The 10,298-nt window shown below is 42.3% G+C and overlaps 1 non-coding gene across 1 annotated transcript; it reads left to right on the plus strand.

The window, feature by feature from the left end:
- Positions 1–3,564: 3,564 nt before the first annotated feature.
- On the plus strand, positions 3,565–3,646 carry trnas-uga (transfer RNA serine (anticodon UGA)). Its single transcript has one exon. It is a non-coding gene; the product is annotated as a tRNA-Ser (tRNA).
- Positions 3,647–10,298: the final 6,652 nt, after the last annotated feature.

The following is a 10,298-nucleotide window of genomic DNA, read 5'->3' on the forward strand; positions in this document are numbered from 1 at the left end:
ATGCAGTTTATCACAGTGCCATCAATTTTGTCACTAAAGCACCTTATACCACCCACCACTGCGACTTGTATGCTCTAGTCGGCTGGCCCTCGCTACATATTCGTCGCCAGACCCACTGGTTCCTGGTCATCTACAAGTCCATGCAAGGTAAAGCTCCGCCTTATCTCAGTTCACTGGTCACGATGGCAACACCCACCCGTAGCACGCGCTCCAGCAGGTGTATCTCACTGATCATCCCTAAAGCCAACACCTCATTTGGCCGCCTTTCGTTCCAGTTCTCTGCTGCCTGTGACTGGAACGAATTGCAAAAATCGCTGAAGTTGGAGACTTTTATCTCAAAAAAATAGCAACACCACTTGAATTCCCCCTGCCATTGTTAACAAAAATAAAATCTCTCGATATTTTTTTAAAATTCTAAAATACAGATATTGTCCCAATGTGTTTCTTGAAGGCATAAAATATCAGAATTCTTCATTGCTCTTAAACCAATATGAGAATTTTTTCCATTGTTCTTAAACCATTCGCATTGATTGACGAAATTTAACCATTCCAATAAATATTTTCTCATTATCCTCCACCTGTTGTCATGTTTCGCTTCCTTTTACGTTTTTTTTCAACTCCATTGATGCTTTCCTCTTCCTGTAGCCTCTCCTTGTTCTATCAATCTTTTCCATGTCTTCTGAATCTGAAATGGACTCTATATCCATTTATTTTTTACCTTTATTTAATTAGGCAAGTCAGTTAAGAACAAATTCTTATTTTCAATGACGGTCTAGGAACAGTGGGATAACTGAGTGACAGATTGGTACCTTGTCAGCTTGGGGGTTTGAACTTGCAACCTTCCGGTTACTAGACCAATGCTCTAACCACAAGGATACCCTGCTGCCGCTATCCACTCTCTCTTCTTATTTCTGAATCCATACTGCTCCCTATTTCATTCGTCTTCTGTTCCATCTTATACCCTCTTCTTTTCTCCGTCTCTCCACCCTCCACCTCGTCCTCCAAAAAAACTCTCAAACAAACACTCTCAAGCAAACAGAAACTCACTCACAACTTAATCACCAACACCTGTCTCACTTTCCAAACAGGAAGTGTTCACTCAGGCCGGTATCTCTTGGTGACTACATAAAGTCGAAGTGAATCTGATTAACAGATGTTGCATTTTCACCATTTAGATAAGCATCTTTGTGTCACTCAAAAAGTGGAAAAAATTGCATATACTGGGGCCATCACTTTGTAGCACAGATCGTTGGATGAAATACAAACAAAGCTTGCTTAATTATTTCAAAGCAAGGTCACATTATTCAGCCTTGTCGGAAAAACGGACAAAGAGTTTTAATTCGACAAGGCAGTGATGCTGATGAAATGATGCAAAACCACCCCCTTGTTGACAAAAAGTTTACCAGCACCTGGTTATTCCCAGGCGGTCTCCCATCCAAGTGGTAACCAGGCCTGTAGCATCAGTTCTGTGCAGCTCACAGATAATGATCAACTCTCTTTGCAGTTTTGAAATGTCAGGTGAACTTTTCTTTTCAAAGCTGTCAATTGATATCCCATCCCGAGATCTTTTGTGACAAAATATCTTGTTTAAAAAGGGAACGTTTTTTTATCAAAATCGCAAAAAGAAATCGAAAAAGTTAAACCATCCATTAAACGATCCTTTCCTTTTCCATTTCGCATTGTAATTTCACTTTCTTTCTTTTCATTCTACATCCCAACCTCCCCACAAATCTTTAATTTGTGTAAGTATATCCAAAGTTGTAACTTTATCTTCTCCCACTGCCAGCCACGTAAATTCTTTGCCAAATTTCAGTCCTCCTTCATCTCCATGTTTTTTCCGTTGAGCATTTTCTTTGTTATCCATGACCGTTAGTCATTGCCATGTTGTCCAAATCATAGTAACCAAAATGAGGAAAAACTCTCCCCAAAGCAGCAAAACTGCAAAGGGGAAAAAAACGAACCAAACTTAAACTTGTTCAATGCAAAAAAATCTAAATTATACTTCAAAGAACGTTGAAAATAACCAAAAAGCTCTCAAACAAACACTCTCAAGCAAACAAACACTCACTCACAACTTAATCACCAACACCTGTCTCACTTTCCAAACAGGAAGTGTTCACTCAGGCCGGTATCTCTTGGTGACTACATAAACTCAAAGTGAATCTGATTAACAGATGTTGCATTTTCACCATTTAGATAAGCATCTTTGTGTCACTCAAAAAGTCCAAAAATTGCATATACTGGCGCCATCACTTTGTAGCACAGATCGTTGGATGAAATACAAACAAAGCTTGCTTACTTATTTCAAAGCAAGGGCACATTATTCAGCCTTGTGGGAAAAACGGACAAAGAGTTTTAATTCGACAAGGCAGTGATGCTGATGAAATGATGCAAGACCACCCCCTTGTTGACAAAAGTTTACAGCACCTGGTATTCCCAGGCGGTCTCCCATCCAAGTAGTAACCAGGCCTAACCCTGCTTAGCTGCTGAGATCTGATCAGCAATTTGATGAGATCAGGTGTACTCAGGCCAGTAGTTAATATGAGTAGTGAATAACTATCGTATTTTAACACTCTGCAAAAACAGCTAGTTGATGAGAGGCTGAAAGAGAATTGCAAGAATCGCCCAATTTCACAGGCGGGCCACAAACAGGCAAATAACAAAAAGCATCTCGGAACGCACAACTCGTCGGTCGTTGTCAGTGGATTGTATTGGCGGGAAGAACAAAAATATCGTCTGCAGGGTAATCGAAGTCGCCGCATCTAATGTCAAGTCACAGGTGAGCTGCCTTGTTAAACCCTAAAAATAAATAATAACACGATTGCGTTGAAAATACCCATTAAGCCATTTGTTAAGATTTCCCCCATGTGGACCTGTTGTCACTCTTACCCTGATGGTTGCTGATATTTCCAGACACTTTTTCGGTCTTATCTGAGGAATTTTATCATTTATATCAGAATGGCCATATTCTGAGGCCAGTTTAGCGCTCATTCAATGAAGATTTACTACTCTTTTCCCATTGAAGGCCATAGAGGTTAAATCAATGACTGGAGTTTTTAATTGATAAAAACAAATGACTATTGAAAGTGCAAGTCAGTATCGTGCATAAATTTACTGGTCTCTGTGGTGATTTTAGAAGGCTGTGCCTAGTCTTTTAGGATGGCTTTAACCCGATACCCAGGTACTGTGCTGTAGTCAGGATGGCCTTCAAGGCGCGCGGTCTCCAATGGAGGCGTGGGTTCAAATCCCACTTCTAACAGTTATTTCGTTCCTCCCAGGAGTCATGCTGCTTCGCAGTAATAATAAGATTATGAAATAACAACTTCACACAGTGAAATAACAATTTATAATAAACACTCTCAAATGCAAACCTTCTGGAGCTGAGAAAAGATCAAGGAAAATAAGAAAACAGCTGTACTTAATAACAAATGAATGAGGGGAACAGTTCATGTTATTGCATTATAATGAGTTACTGCTTTATCTTTCAGTTGTTAAATTATCACTTTCTGAAGGCTATGCCTGGCGCCCCATTCACTCCTAACAAGCCTGTCTTTTTCTGTCTGCATTGTCGTGGCCGAGTGGTTAAGGCGATGGACTTGAAATCCATTAGGATCTGCCTGCGTAGGTTTAAATCCTGCCGACAATGAAAAATAATTTTTTTGACCCCTCCTGAGGTGGAAGTTTAGTCGTGTTTCTCATACCAATCACATCCTCTCACATCTCCACCAGTAAATATGGATTAGTTGTCCATTTGGGATAGGACTGCAGGCCATCTATCCCACCTCACACCTTTACACACCTGGTTATCCATCCTTCTAGCTCTATAGGCCACAGTAGCATAGGTTACAGGTTTGTAGTCAAGCCACAGATTTCAGGTGAGATCCCATGATACACTCAACAATACAACAACACGATTCTCATGAATAACCATTAAGCCATTTTCTAAAATGTCCCCCATTTTGACATGTGGAGACCTGTTGTCACTCTTACCCTGACGGATAGCTCCAGACACTTTTTTGGTCCTATCTGAGGCATTTTTAAATTCATGTCAAAATGGCCATATTCTGAAGACACTCTTAAAGTATACAGGTTAATCGAACTGGCCACATCTAAAGTCAAGCCACAGGTAATAGGTGAGAAACCTTGTTAAACCCTAAAAGAAAAAGAAAAACACGATTGCATTGAAAATAACCATTAAGACATTCAAGTCGCAGACTCCCCTATAGGCATGGTTTGAAACCCACTCCTGACAATTCGTCACGGTTAGGCTTGCACAGATCGGGAGGACCTCATGAATGTTCCTGAGGTCGAATTGTGCTTCTAACCCTAACTGTTCTCCCATTGTCATCCAGCAGCACCTGCAATTTAGGGCCAGGCTTCATTATGGGAGTACTTTTGTCACGCTGAGCTCAGACCGAGCAAGCTACGGTCTAGCGGGACATTCAAGGAAACTGCCAACAGCTTTGTTGGTGGGCCTCAATGGTGTGTGCTACGCTGCTCCTCTGAAAGTAAGTAATGTCTTTCTTTTTCATCTGACATTGTGACATCAGTGTTACATGAAAGTTGTTTTGATCATTGATACATGACAGTAGGTTGTTGTAAGACAAGGCTGCATGAAGTGTGAACTGGAGATTTCTTGGATCCACAAAAATAATGTGTTTTTGGAGAATGCGGCCATCGATCCCACTACCTCTCGCATGCAAAGCGAGCACAACCATTTCAGCTAATTTCCCAGCTGTTTGGAATTTCCACAAGGAGCAAACAAGAGGGTCCAGTCTAGTCAGTCTATGCTGTTGGTGGACCTGTAAGTTTACGCGCCTGCACTTGCAGAGGCTCGGTGCATCTCAGCAATTGTGCTCCGTAGCCAGTGGCCGGTTAACTCAGTTGGAATTGCCACAAGGAGCAACCAATAGGGTCCAGTCTTGTCAGGCTAATCTGTTGGTGGACCTGTTAGTTTTTGCGCCAGCACTTGCATAGGCTCGGTGCATCTCAACAATTGTGATCTGTAGCCACTGGCCGGTTAGCTCAGTTAGTTAGAGAGTTATGCAAATAACCCCAAGGACATTGGTTTCGGTCCCCGTACTGGCCATGAGGTACATTTTGAGTGTCAAAATTGTGAGTCACATGCGTGTGTATCGTCAAGGGTGGCAGATAATAAAGTTTAGTGACTTTCAGAAATAACTCATTTGGGAAAGCGTTAGACTGAAGATCTAAAGGTCCCTGATTCGATCCAGTGTTCAGACATGAGTAGTTGTTCTTTCTCTATGCTCTGCTTTGGTTTCAAGGAAGCTGCCCACAGCTTTGTTTGTGGGCCTCAACGGTGTGTGCTACGCTGCTCCTCTGAAAGTAAGTAATGTCTCTCTTTTTCATCTGACATTGTGACATCAGTGTTACATGAAAGTTGCTTGTCATTGTTACATGACAGGAGGCTGCATGAAGTGTGAACTGGAGATTTCTTTGATCCACAAAAAAAATGTGTTTTTGGGAAAATCGGGTACCGAACACACGACTTCCAGCTGCCAGTTAGCTAGAGTGTGTGCTGCACTGCTTCTCTGAAAGTAAGTCATGTCTTTCTTTTTCATCTGACATTGTGACATCAGTATTACATGAAAGTTGCTTGTCATTGTTACATCACAGTAGGTTGTCGTAAGACAAGTCAGCATAAATTGTGAACTGGACCTTTCATGAAGCCACAAACAATTGTGTTATTGGAGAATGCGGGAATCGATCCCACTACCTCTCGCATGCTAAGCAAGCACTCCACCATTTCATCTAATTCCCTAGCCGTTTGGATATGCCGCAAGCAGCAACCAAGAGGGTCCAGTCTTGTCAGGCTATGCTGCTGGTGTACTATTTTACGGGCCAGCACTTGCAGAGGCTCGGTGCATCTCAAAAATTGTGCTCCCTAGCCGGTTAGCTCAGTTGGGTAGAGTGTGGTCATAATAACGCCAAGGTGGCCAGGTGGTACATGTTGAGTGTCAAAATTTTGAGTCACATGCGTGTGTATCGTCAAGGGTGCCACAGAATTAAAAACCCCCCAAGATACATCACTTCTAAAAAATAGCTCCTCTTGTCATATCCATCCTACCAATTTTAACATTAAAATCCCCAACTTCAATACCATTTCCCTCACACCATTTTCCTAATTCTAAAAATAAATCTTTGCGCTCTATTTCAGTATCAGGAGCATAAATATTTATAATTCTAAAAACAATACTCATATATTCAAAATCTAAAATTAAAATCCTCCCATTTTTATCATTATACATATGTTTCACATTATCTACCACATCCTTCCTCAATAAAATAGCAACACCACTTGAATTCCCCCTGCCATTGTTGACAAAAATAAAATCTCTCCATATTTTTTTAAAATTACCTGTTCTGGCTGTGCTGGGTGGAGATTATAACAGAACATGAACAATGTTCATAAATGACCAGCATGGTCCAATAATAATAAGGCAGAACAGTTGAAACTGGAGCAGCAGCACGGCCAGGTGGACTGGGGACAGCAAGGAGTCATCATGTCAGGTAGTCCTGAGGCATGGTCCTAGGGCTCAGGTCCTCTGAGAGAGAGAAAGAAAGAGAGAATTAGAGAGAGCACACTTAAATTCACACAGGACACCGTATAGGACAGGAGAAGTACTCCAGATATAACAAACTGACCCGAGCCCCCCGACACATAAACTACTGCAGCATAAATACTGGAGGCTGAGACAGGAGGGGTCAGGAGACACTGTGGCCACTTCTGAGGACACCCCCGGACAGGGCCAAACAGGAAGGATATAACCCCACCCACTTTGCCAAAGCACAGCCCCCACACCACTAGAGGGATATCTTCAACCACCAACTTACCATCCTGAGACAAGGCTGAGTATAGCCCACAAAGATCTCCGCCACGGCACAACCCAAGGGGGGGGCCCCAACCCAGACAGGATGATCACATCAGTGACTCAACCCACTCAGGTGATGCACCCCTCCCAGGGACGGTATGAGAGAGCCCCAGTAAGCCAGTGACTCAGCCCCTGTAATAGGGTTAGAGGCAGAGAATCCCAGTGGAAAGAGGAGAACCGGCCAGGCAGAGACAGCAAGGGTGGTTCGTTGCTCCAGAGCCGTTCCGTTCACTTTCCCACTCCTGGGCCAGACTACACTCAATCATATGACCCACTGAAGAGATGAGTCTTCAGTAAAGACTTAAAGGTTGAGACCGAGTTTGCGTCTCTGACATGGGTAGGCAGACCGTTCCATAAAAATGGAGCTCTATAGGAGAAAGCCCTGCCTCCAGCTGTTTGTTTAGAAATTCTAGGGACAATTAGGAGGCCTGCGTCTTGAGACTGTAGCGTACGTGTAGGTATGTACGGCAGGACCAAATCAGAGAGATAGGTAGGATCAAGCCCATGTAATGCTTTGTAGGTTAGCAGTAAAACCTTGAAATCAGCCCTTGCTTTGACAGGAAGCCAGTGTAGGGAGGCTAGCACTGGAGTAATATGATCACATTTTTTGGTTCTAGTCAGGATTCTAGCAGCCGTATTTAGCACTAACTGAAATTTATTTAGTGCTTTATCCGGGTAGCCGGAAAGTAGAGCATTGCAGTAGTCTAACCTAGAAGTGACAAAAGCATGGATTAATTTTTCTGCATCATTTCTGGACAGAAAGTTTCTGATTTTTGCAATGTTACGTAGATGGAAAAAAGCTGTCCTTGAAATGGTCTTGATATGTTCTTCAAAAGAGAGATCAGGGTCCAGAGTAACACTGAGGTCCTTCACAGTTTTATTTGAGACGACTGTAAAACCATTAAGATTAATTGTCAGATTCAACAGAAGATCTCTTTGTTTCTTGGGACCTAGAACAAGCATCTCTGTTTTGTCCGAGTTTAAAAGTAGAAAGTTTGCAGCCATCCACTTTCTTATGTCTGAAACACATGCTTCTAGCGAGGGCAATTTTGGGGCTTCACCATGTTTCATTGAAATGTACAGCTGTGTGTCATCCACATAGCAGTGAAAGTTAACATGATGTTTTCGAATGACATCCCCAAGAGGTAAAATATATAGTGAAAACAATAGTGGTCCTAAAACGGAACCTTGAGGAACACCAAAATTTACAGTTGATTTGTCAGAGGACAAACCATTCACAGAGACAAACTGATATCTTTCCGACAGATAAGATCTAAACCAGGCCAGAACTTCTCCGTGTAGACCAATTTGGGTTTCCAATCTCTCCAAAAGAATGTGGTGACCGATGGTATCAAAAGCAGCACTAAGGTCTAGGAGCAAGAGGACAGATGCAGAGCCTCGTCTGATGCCATTAAAAGGTAATTTACCACCTTCACAAGTGCAGTCTCAGTGCTATGATGGGGTCTAAAACCAGACTGAAGCATTTCGTATGCATTGTTTGTCTTCAGGAAGGCAGTGAGTTGCTATGCAACAGCCTTTTCTAACATTTATGAGAGGAATGGAAGATTCGATATAGGCCGATAGTTTTTTATATTTTCTGGATCAAGGTTTGGCTTTTTCAAGAGAGGCTTTATTACTGCCACTTTTAGTGAGTTTGGTACACATCCGGTGGATAGAGAACCATTTATTATGTTCAACATAGGAGGGCCAAGCACAGGAAGCAGCTCTTTCAGTAGTTTAGTTGGAATAGGGTCCAGTATGCAGCTTGAAGGTTTAGAGGCCATTATTATTTTCATCATTGTGTCAAGAGATATAGTACTAAAACACTTGAGCGTCTCTCTTGATCCTAGGTCCTGGCAGAGTTGGGAAGACTCGGGACAACTGAGCTTTGAAGGAATACGCAGATTTAAAGAGGAGTCCGTAATTTGCTTTCTAATAATCATGATCTTTTCCTCAAAGAAGTTCATGAATTTATCACTGCTAAAGTGAAAGTCATCCTCTCTTGGGGAATGCTACTTTTAGTTAGCTTTGCGACAGTATCAAAAAGGAATTTTGGATTGTTCTTATTTTCCTCATTTAAGATAGAAAAATAGGATGATCGAGCAGCAGTAAGGGCTCTTCGGTACTGCACGGTACTGTCTTTCCAAGCTAGTCAGAAGACTTCCAGTTTGGTGTGGCGCCATTTCCGTTCCAATTTTCTGGAAGCTTGCTTCAGAGTTCGGATATTTTCTGTGTACCAGGGAGCTAGTTTCTTATGAGAAATGTTTTTAGTTTTTAGGGGTGCAACTGCATCTAGGGTATTGCGCAAGGTTAAATTGAGTTCCTCAGTTAGGTGGTTAACTGATTTTTGTCCACTGGCGTCCATGGGTAGACAGAGGGAATCTGTAAGGACATCAAGGAATCTTTGTGTTGTCTGTGAATTTATAGCACGACTTTTGATGTTCCTTGGTTGGGGTCTGAGCAGATTATTTGTTGCAATTGCAAATGTAATAAAATGGTGGTCCGATAGTCCAGGATTATGAGGTAAAACATTAAGATCCACAACATTTATTCCATGGGACAAAACTAGGTCCAGAGTATGACTGTGACAGTGAGTGGGTCCAGAGACATGTTGGACAAAACCCAATGAGTCGATGATGGCTCCGAAATCCTTTTGGAGTGGGTCTGTGGACTTTTCCATGTGAATATTAAAGTCACCAAAAATGTGAAAATTATCTGCTATGACTACAAAGTCCGATAGGAATTCAGGGAACTCAATGAGGAAAGCTGTATATAGCCCAGGAGGCCTGTAAACAGTAGCTATAAAAAGTGATTGAGTAGGCTGCATAGATTTCATGACTAGAAGCTCAAAAGACGAAAACGTCATTTTTTTTTGTAAATTGAAATTTGCTATCGTAAATGTTAGCAACACCTCCGCCTTTGCGGGATGCACGGGGGATATGGTCACTAGTGTAGCCAGGAGGTGAGGCCTCATTTAACACAGTAAATTCATCAGGCTTAAGCCATGTTTCAGTCAGGCCAATCACATCAAGATTGTGATCAGTGATTAGTTCATCGACTATAATTGCCTTTGAAGTAAGGGATCTAACATTAAGTAGCCCTATTTTGAGATGTGAGGTATCATGATCTCTTTCAATAATGACAGGAATGGAGGTCTTTATCCTAGTGAGATTGCTAAGGCGAACACCGCCATGTTTAGTTTTGCCCAACCTCGGTCGAGGCACAGACACGGTCTCAATGGTGATAGCTGAGCTGACTACACTGACTGTGCTAGTGGCAGACTCCACTATGCTGGCAGGCTGGCTAACAGCCTGCTGCCTGGCCTGCACCCTATTTCATTGTGGAGCTAGAGGAGTTATAGCCCTGTCTACATTGGTAGATAAGATGAGAGCTCCCCTCCAGCTA

This window comes from Oncorhynchus masou, unplaced genomic scaffold (genome assembly GCF_036934945.1).
Source record: "Oncorhynchus masou masou isolate Uvic2021 unplaced genomic scaffold, UVic_Omas_1.1 unplaced_scaffold_5198, whole genome shotgun sequence".
Taxonomy (NCBI): domain Eukaryota; kingdom Metazoa; phylum Chordata; class Actinopteri; order Salmoniformes; family Salmonidae; genus Oncorhynchus; species Oncorhynchus masou.